The sequence below is a fragment of the Aedes albopictus genome, chromosome 1 (genome assembly GCF_035046485.1).
Source record: "Aedes albopictus strain Foshan chromosome 1, AalbF5, whole genome shotgun sequence".
Taxonomy (NCBI): domain Eukaryota; kingdom Metazoa; phylum Arthropoda; class Insecta; order Diptera; family Culicidae; genus Aedes; species Aedes albopictus.
This window is the reverse complement of record NC_085136.1, coordinates 200,141,630-200,151,509: the sequence shown is the minus strand read 5'-3', so window position 1 is coordinate 200,151,509 and position 9,880 is coordinate 200,141,630.

Genomic DNA, 9,880 nt, shown 5'->3' with positions numbered 1-9,880 from the left:
TCGGAAATCTATTTTTAAACACTCGGCAATCGGATGGAAAGGAGAGCGAAAAAAAAACAAAAAGGTGAAATCGACCAACTTTTTGTGGTGCTGTCTTGAGTACCTGCGCGTTATCCATCACGGCCAAACCTGCACTTGGAAGTTGGGGTGATTGATTTACTACACGTTCCTCGCTGTGGCGAAATTGGGGTAAGAACTTTAAAGAAGTGTGTGTGTTTCCGGGCCATGTTAGTGGTCCCCATTTAGTTGAAACAAATGAAGTTTTATATGGAATGGTGGGAATTGGTTGTTTTGATCGATAAACTCTAAGTAAGAACAAAAAAATATATAAAATAAATAATAAATAAATAAATATATAAAATATATAAAAAGAACAAAAAAAATAACTCTGGAACAAGTAAATGTTCAGTTTGGAAATCAACCATGCGTTTTATTGTTTTAAATAGGCCTCATTTTTCTGCGTGTTGGAAGCAGCGAGTGCAGTTCTTTCGCCCGAAAGACCGAAAGAGGTGCGTCTGCATCCGCTTGTAACGTTACATGTTTCATATAGTCCCATGCTGCAACATGGCAGCCCTAGCTGCGGTTTACTTTGTATACTAGTCTAGTCTAGCCTAGTCTGGTCTACACATACACAGCAATCTCTTGGAAGAATCCTGGAAAATGATTGGCTCGTCTACTTCTATCACTTTTCTTGTCATTTTCAATAATCGCAGTGCATTAGAGATGCATTATTGAAACGGCTTGGCCTATCATGTGGAATAAATCAAGCAACAGCGACATATCGTCAGCCACATTAGGTATCATAAGGCCGGCTCCAGAGGCACGCTATCCTTCATTTGGGACATATGTGCCATCGCCATAATAAAAGCTTATTTCATCATCTACCTGAGGGAAAAAGAAGGATATTGGGATAAGGGACAGGTAAGGAAATAGAAAAAAATCAAACAAACAAATCAAAGAACAAAACTCAAATCAAACAGCGCCCTGAAAATGGCACTGTAATAACGCATCAAGCGAAAAGACAGCTTATATCTCTTTACCACAGCGAGTTAAAAATAACAGAACATCCTTAAAATGCAGGTTTCTGAAGTCAGTTTCAGTGTTTACCGAGTAGGTACAGGTCGGACTCGATTATTTGGAGTATCGATTTTTATTTCAGTCAGGATGATCGAATATTCCGAATAATCGAATCACGAAAAAAAAAATCAAATCAGTTATTTTTTTTTATTTTATTTGCATGCAGTAGTGACATAGCCAGATATTTCAATAAGGGGCCGTCCAAAAATTACGTAACGCAAAAAAACTTTACATTTTTATTTCTCCCTGGTGATGCATTTAGTTTGAGATCTCTGAAGCTTTTGCATGGGTCATCACACTTTGCCGAATCATCCTCACCTTCTTAAATCGTGAAGTAATTTATAGACATCCCCTTACCATATTGCGAACAGTGAGCCCCTGATTATATTCCGAGATGACAAAATCGGAGCAATTTTTTATCAGTTTTTATTTTCATGACAAAGGTTTTGAGTCTGAAACTAACAAAAAAACTGTAATGGCAGGATGGTGAAGGAGAAGAGGTGGGTGCAACATTTAGTGAGACGAGATAAAATTGAATTTTTGAAGTGAATAGAAATGTAGTATAAGAAATATACTTCAACTTATTAAATCGGAATCATCTTCTACTTTTCCTCGACATGATTTCTTATAAACTCGTTTTCTACGTTTTCGTTGCCTTTCCACGTTCATTTCCAAAGTGTTCTTGGGTTTCCAGTAGGCCATGTGGATAAGGGTTTGGATCATCAATGCAGAGACGGCTAGTTCGATTCCTGTTTTGGACGGGAGCTTTTCTCCTGGGCATAGTGTGTATCCATTGTCCTTACCTCACAATATACAAATTCATGCCATGGCAGGCAAAGAAAGCCCTTCAATTAAAAGCTGTGAAAGTGCTCAAAGACCATTAAGTTGAAGATAAAACAGGTCACGTTTCAGTGGGAATGTAGAGCTACAAAGAAGAAGAAGAAGAAGAAGAAGCCAAATGTGTTCTAAGCCAAAGACTCTCTTCCGTGTGTCTGAGACGCACACTTTGGTATTCGGTGTGGTGATTCAAATTCCGCAAAACCACGCTTCTTACAATAACCATCACAATCCGTTAAGGAATCGAATTTCTAAAGGGTTTCTCGAATAAATCAATAAAGGAATTCGTGCATTTGTCCGAGAAGAAATTACTGGAGGAATCCTCAGTGAATTCACTGTAATCCATAGAAAATCTCGTGAGAAAACCCTAGATGAATCTATTCTAGTCTAGTCTAGTCTAGTCTACACATACACACATCACATGGAAGAATCCTGGAAAATGGTAGAATCGACTACTTCTATCATTTTTCTTATCATTATCAATACTTGCAGTGAATCAGTGATGCATTGCAAGTATTAAAGCGGCCAGGCCTACTGTGCAGCGTCATTGAATAAAAAGTAAAACCATAGAACGGGGACATCTCGTACCAACCGCTCCGTGTAGTATGTGGTATAGAATTTAAGCAAAAACGTTGGGAGTGACTTTGCTAAGAAAGTTAATGTCACTCCGTCAAGGCTCCTCCTCCTGGGATGGGACATAGGAATTTCCCCATATGCCCAGGCTCGAAGGCCTAGGTTGAAACGCCATTGCTCGCTCTCTGAAACGAGATAAACATATTTTGATCCCTTCCCTGGTTATACTAAAACAATCAAGTTGTAAGCGACTAAACTGTGAAATGTTTACAGGCTCATACTTCCAACATCATGGCATCTCATAGAAATAAGAAAGATCTCACCAAATAATCAAACTTCCAGTATCCTTCCATAGTAGTGGCTCTTGATATAGTTGAAAACGAAAACATTATCCTAAGACTAGACATCAGGCCATCGCCAGTTTCTCGCTTTTCTTTGTTTAAGCAGCGCTCTGAAGGAGATCCAATTATAGAAACACTATTTCACCTACTAGTTCACTGGTTCACAAGCTTATAAATCCTCATCCCTTTTTAAACAATTTCTCAGAAAATTCAGCCATTTAGTTAAATTTTCGTCGGCCAAACCGAAGTCACTTTGAAGCGAGAAAACACGTGACCGTTTTCGATTGATGCTAATTATATATTTCCAATGAACAGGAACTAGGATAACCAATAAAATTCACACCCGGAACTATTAGGCGCAATTGTCTTCTGAGGATGGCGTAGCACCGGCAATTATTTCACTATTCGGTCGTTCGAATACGCGGAATCGATCAAAGACGTAACAGCTAACTCAAAACACAGGATGAATCTATGGACAAAAACATAAAGAAATAAATTGAGTTTTTTTTAGAAATTCCTAGAAGAATGCTGAAGAATATCTGGAAGAATTTCTGAATAAATCCAAGCAATAATTTCTACAAAAGTTCATGAAAAAACCTTCGAATGAATCCTAGGGGGAATCTCAGCTAGAACTCTTCTAAGAACTTCTGGTGGGAATAACAATGGGAAATTTTTGGGAAATCCTTAGAGAAATTCCTGGATGAATCCCAACAATGATCTCTATAAAAATACCCATAGGGCAGCCAGTCGGTAAAATGCCACGATAAAACTAAGAAGGCATCCCTGGAGATTCCCCGAAAGAAGAATCCGCGGAACAATTCCAGTAGAAATCCCAATAGAATAAGAACTACTGGAGCAAATGACAAGGGCGTAGCCAGCTTTTCGGCCAGGGGAGGGCGAGCACCCTTACACTGAAAACCACTTTGCAGTAATAAGGAGTTCAAATACTTCATCATTAAAAAAAGTGAAGTATGAAATATGGGTGATTAACAGGAATGGTTCAATGGAAGAATCATATATGATTATAATCTTGAGGAATTCCTCAAGATATTGCTTCAGGAATTTCTTAACAAATGACATCATGAATTTGAATTTATTCATAAGTTTCTCCAGAAATTTCTTTAATATTTTTCCAGGTTATTTTAATGTAGAAATTCCAGCAGAAATTACCTTCGGAAAACTTGCAGTGATTCCGTTGGGAATACCTTCCTCAATTCGCAATTCCTCAAGAAGTTTTATAGTAGGGCCCATATAGCCGAGGCGGTAAACGCACGGGTATTCAGCATGACCATGCTGAGGGTGACGGGTTCGATTCCCGGTCGGTCCAGGATCTTTTCGTAAAGGAAATTTCCTTGACTTCCTTGGGCATAGAGTATCTTCGTGCCTGCCACACGATATACACATGCAAAATGGTCATTGGCAGAGGAAGCTCTCAGTTAAAAACTGTGGAAGTGCTCATACAACACTAAGCTGAGAAGCAGGCTTTGTCCCAGTGAGGACGTTACGCCAAGAAGAGGAAGAGGAGAAGTTTTATTACGAATTTCACCATGCATTATTTTGAGAATTTCCCCAGTAATTCTTTACAAATATCATTCTCAATTCCACCAGAAATCCGTTTAAGAAGCTCCAGAAAATACTTTAAGAATTTCTCCGGAAATTCTTTCAAAAATTCCAATCAAACTAAGATTCCTTTCCTTGAGGAACACCCTAAGAAATTTTCGGATAAATTTCTTCGAAAAATCCTTTAATGAATTCCTTCGGAATTACCGGAAAAAAATCTTTGAAAATTTCTAAAGGAATTCCTTTGGAAATTCCTAGAGGAATATCTTTGGAAGTTGCTAGAGGAATGCATTCGGAAATTTTTAAAGGAATCAATTAAAAAATAATTTCCGGAATTTATTTCGAAAATCCTTGACGAATTCCACCGGAAATTCCTTGACAAATTCTTCAGAAATTTCTTGAGGAATTCCTTCATTTCTAAAGCTCCTTGAGAAATTCCATAAGACATTCCTTCGAGAGTTCTTCTACGATTTCCTTAGAAGATTCTTCGGGAATTCTTTGAGGAATTTCTTTAAAATAGATTTAGAATATTCATTGAGGAACTCCTTCGGAGTTTTCGTGAGGAATTCTTCCGAAAATTCCCTGAGGAATACCTTCAAAAATTCTTGGAGGAATTCACCCGGAAATTTCTGTGAGAATTCTTTCCCAAATTCCTGACGCAATTCTTTCGAAAATATTGAAAAAAACCCACTAAAAGTCTCATAAGATATCCCTTCTGAAATTCCATAAGGAATTTCTTTAAAAATCCTTCAAAACTTCCTTGACAAAATATTTCGGAAATTCCTTTTCGTGATTTTTTATTTCCTAGAGGAACTCATTCGGAAATTCTTTGAAGAATTCCTTTAAAAATGCCTTGATAAGGAAAATTCAGAAATTGTTAAAGGAGTTCGTTTGGATTTTTTTGACATATGTCTGAAATATCTTTTGGAATACCTTCGGAAATTTCGTGAGAAATTGTTTGATATGTTCGTTGAGGATTTTTTTTCGGTTTTTTAATAAATCTTTACGAAATTCCTAAAGAAATTCCTTCAAAAATGTATTGAGGAACTCTTACGAAAACTTGAGAAACTTCTTCAAACATTCCTTCAGAAAAACGTTTGGGGATCATGTGAAAAAATCCGATAGAATTTTTTTTGAGGACAACCGTCAAAAAGTTTTGGAGGAATTCATTCGGAAATTTTTGGAGGTATTTCAAGGCAAATCCATAAGAAATTTCCTGGAGAAATTTTTCTTAAAAAAATTTCTTCGGAAATTCCTGGAGTAATTCCTTCGGAAATACCTGGAGAAATTCCTTCCTGAATTTTCTGAAGGAATTCCTTCGGAAATTCCTTGAGCGATTCCTTCGCAAAAGTCCTGGAGGAATTCCTTCTGAAATTTTTGGAGGAACTCCTTCGGAAACTCGTGAAGGAATTCCTGGAGAAATACTTTCGAAAATTCCTGGTGGAATTCCTTCGGAATTTCATGAAAGAATTCCTTCGGAAATTCCGGCAGGAAATCCTTTGAAAATTCATGTGAAATACCTTTGAAAATCCCTGGAGAAATTCCACTGGAAATTACTGCAGGAATTCCCTCGGAAATTCCAGGAGGAATTCCTTCGGAAATTGCTGGAAGATTTCCATCGGAAATTCCTGAAGGAATTCCTTCGGAAATTTATAAAGGAATTCCTTTGGAAATTCCAGGAGGAATTCCTTCGGAAATGGCAGAAGGAATTTCTTTGAAAATTCCTGGAGAATCTCCTTCGGAAATTCCTGGAGGATTTCCTCCGGATATTTCTGAAGAAATTCATCCGGAAATTCATGGAGGAATTTCTCAGGAAATTCCTGGAGGATTTCTTTTGAAAATTCGTGGAGGAATTTCTTCAGAAATTCGTGAATGAATTCTTTCGGAAAATTTCTGGAGAAATTCCTTCGGAAATTCATGAAAGAAGTCCTTCGGAAAATGCTTAAGGATTTCCTTCGCAAAATTCCTCAAGGAATTCCTTCGGAAATTCATGGTGGAATTCCTTCGGTATTTCCTGGAGGAATTCCTCCATGAAATTCCTCGAGGAATTTCTTCAGAAATTCGTGGAGGGATTCCGTCGGAAAATTTCTGGAGGAATTCCTTTGGAAATTCATGTAGGAATTCTTTCGGAAAATTCTTTAGTAATTCCTTCGCAAAATTTCTGGATGATTTCATTCGGAATTTCATGAAGGAATTCCTTCGGAATTTCATGGAGGAATTCCTTCGGAAATTCCAGAAGGACATTCTTTAAAAGTTCCAAGAGGAATTCCTTTGAAAATTCCTAGAAGAATTTCTTCGGAAATTGTTGGAGGAATTCCTTCGGAAAATCCTCGAGGAATTTCTTCGGAAATTTGTAGAGGAATTCCGTCGGAAAATTGCTGGAGGAATTCCTTCGGAAATTCATGGAGGCATTCCTTCGGAAAATCCTTTAGAAATTCCTTGGCAAAATTCCTGGAGAAATTTGTTCGGCAATTCATGGAGGAATTTCTTCGAAAATTCATGGAGGGATTTTTTTCGGACATGCATGAAAGAATTCCTTCGGAAATTCCAGAAGAAAACCCTTTGAAAATTCCAAGAAGAATTCCCTTGAAAATTCCTGGAAGAATTCCTTCGGAAATTCCTGGAGGAATTCCTCCGGAAATTCCTAGAGTAATTCCTTCAGAAATTTGTGGAGGAATTTTTCCGAAATTTCCTGGAGGAATTTCTCCGGAAGTTCCTGGAGGATTTCCCTCGGAAATTCCTGGAGGAATTGCCACGGAAATTCCTGGAGGAATTCTCTCGGAAATACATGGAGGAATTCTCTCGGAAATACATGGAGGAATTCATTCGGAAAATCCTGAAGGAATTCCTTCGCAAAATTCCTGGTGGAATTTCTGACAGAATTTCTCCTGGAATTTCTGAAGAAAATCTTCCTGAAATTTCGAAAAAAAAAAATCCTTCAGGATTTTCCAAAAGAGTTTCTCCAGATATTTCCAATGGAATTCCTCCGAAAATTTTTGAAGAAATTCCTCCAAGAATTTCCGAAGGAATTCCTCCAGGAATTTCCGAAATAATTGCTCCACGAATTTCAGAAGGAATGCATCCAAGAGATTCAGAAGGGATTTCTCCAGGAATTTCCGAAGAAATTCCCCTAAGAATTTCCTAAAGAATTCCTGCAGGAATTTCCAAAGGAATTCCTCCATGAATCTTCAAACGAATTTGTTAAGGAATTTCTTCATGAATTTTCGAGGGAATTCCTCTTGGAATTTCCAAAAATAAAATTCAAAAAGACTTTCCGAAAAAAATTCTCCAGGAAATTCCGAAGAAATTCCTCCAGGAATTTCTGAAGGAATTCCTCCAGGAATTTCCGAAATAATAGCTCCAGGAATTTCCGAGGGAATTCTCAAAGTAATTTCCGAAGAAATTATTCCAGCAATTTACGAAGGAATTCCTCCAGGAATCATAAAAAGCATTCCTCTAAAAAGTTTAGAATGATTTTTTTCCAGGAATGTCCTAAGGAATCCAAGGATTTTCTCAGGAATTTCTCTATAGATTTCTGAAAGAATTCCTCCTGAAATTTTCGGAGGTATTCATCCAAGATTTTTCAAGGGAACTCCCCAGGAAATTTCTGAAGAAATTCCTCCAGAAATTTCCGAAGGAATTCCTTCAGGAATTTCCGAACGAATTCCTTCAGGAATTTGCGAAGGAATTTCTGAAGGAATCCCTTCAGGAATTTCCGAAGGAATTCCTTTAGGAATTTCCGAAGGAGTTTCTTCAGGAATTTCCGGAGGAATTCTTCCAGGAATTTGCGAAGGGATTCCTCCAAGAATTTTGGAAGGAATTCCTTCTGGAATTTTTTAAGGAATTCTTCCAGGATTTTTTGAAAGAATTGCTTCAGGAATTTCCGAAAGAATTCCTCCCGGAATTCCTAAAAAATCCTTCTGGAATTTCCGAATGAATTCCTCCAGGAATCTCCAAAGGAATTCGTCCAGCAATTTCCGAAGGAATTCCTCCCGGAATTTCTGAAAGTATTCATCCAAGATTTTTCGAAGGACCTCGCCAAGGAATTTTCGATGGAATTCCTCCGGTAATTTCCGAACGAAGTCCTTCAGGAATTTCCGATGGAATTTCTCCAGAAATTTCCGAAGGAATTTTTCCAGGATTTTGCGAAGGGATTCCTCCAAGAGTTTTGGAAGGAATTCCTCCAGGAATTTCCAGAAGAATTCGTCCAGCAATTTCCGAAGGAATTCCTCCCGAAATTTCTGAAAGAATTCCTCCAGGAATTTCCGAACGAATTCCTTCTGGAATTTCCGAAGGAATGCCTCCAGAAATTCCGCTAGGAATTTCCGAAGGAATTCCTGCAAGAATTTCCAAAAAAAATCCAGTATTTCTGAAAAAAATCCTCCACGACTTTCCGAAGGAATTCCTCCAGGAATTTTGGATGGAATTCCTTCAGGAATTGCCAAAGGAATTCCTCCAAGAATTTCCGAAGGAATTCCTGCATGCATTAAAAAAAATACGAGGAAGCCCAGTTTCGTGTTCAAAAGGAATCGGCCAAGAAATTTCTTGACCGGTTCCTAACAGAAACTTTCTATAGTGACTACAGCAACTGCATACTTCGATCGGAGAACTAGTATATTAAATTATTCCTTGTATATAGATCACTCAAGTTGAGTGTAGTTAGAATTATAGTTCATTTGTCCATTTGCTCCAGTCCGCATACCAAAGACAAAATAAGTGCCATGAGTAATTCCGGCACCGAGCGTAAAGCGACAACCAAATCTAAAATCGAGTGTGAGCTTCGGGCATCGACCTGGGTTCAAATATCATTGACCTCTCGATTATTTTATTGACGTTCGGGAGGGATATGAGTTGATTGGATCTGAGGATCCTAGAACTTGACTCGTCCACTTCGTTCTGGTCTGCGGAAGAGGCGAGATCGGTCCTAGTAAAGTTCCGCGCCGTGGTGTGATAGTTCAGGTGAACATGAAGAAACATGAAATAACTTTGAATTTTGCTAATTTAGATATGTTCCCCTATTCCCTCAATAAGTTAAATAGGCAATGTAGTGCCGTAAAAATGCAGTAGTGCGATTTGGTGTTTTTTTGTGCAGGTGTAGATCCTTGGATGCAACAGGTAATCTGGTGTTAGAATATGTGGCAGATCACGTGTCGTGCAACAACGACATTCTTTAAATAGGTTCGTGGTAAGTTGCGAGGCCCGTCACACCACACCCCGAAGTCAGCGACCGTTTCGACCCCGCTTTCCAGTTACGAAGCTCGGCCCACAGTGGGATCATTCTGAAAAAAGACGATCGAAACCTCTAAGAGCCGTTAGATGACATTTTAGCATATAGGTGTCTTTGGAAGATATGTTCAGAAAAATCTTCTCTATTTTTATGCATATTCGCTGTATGGTAAAACTGTAGGGTGAACCCGAGCAAAAAAATATTTTTTCAAAATAATTTTTTAGAGGGTAGATGTCTTCAGCAAAGTTGTAGAACAAGTAATTTC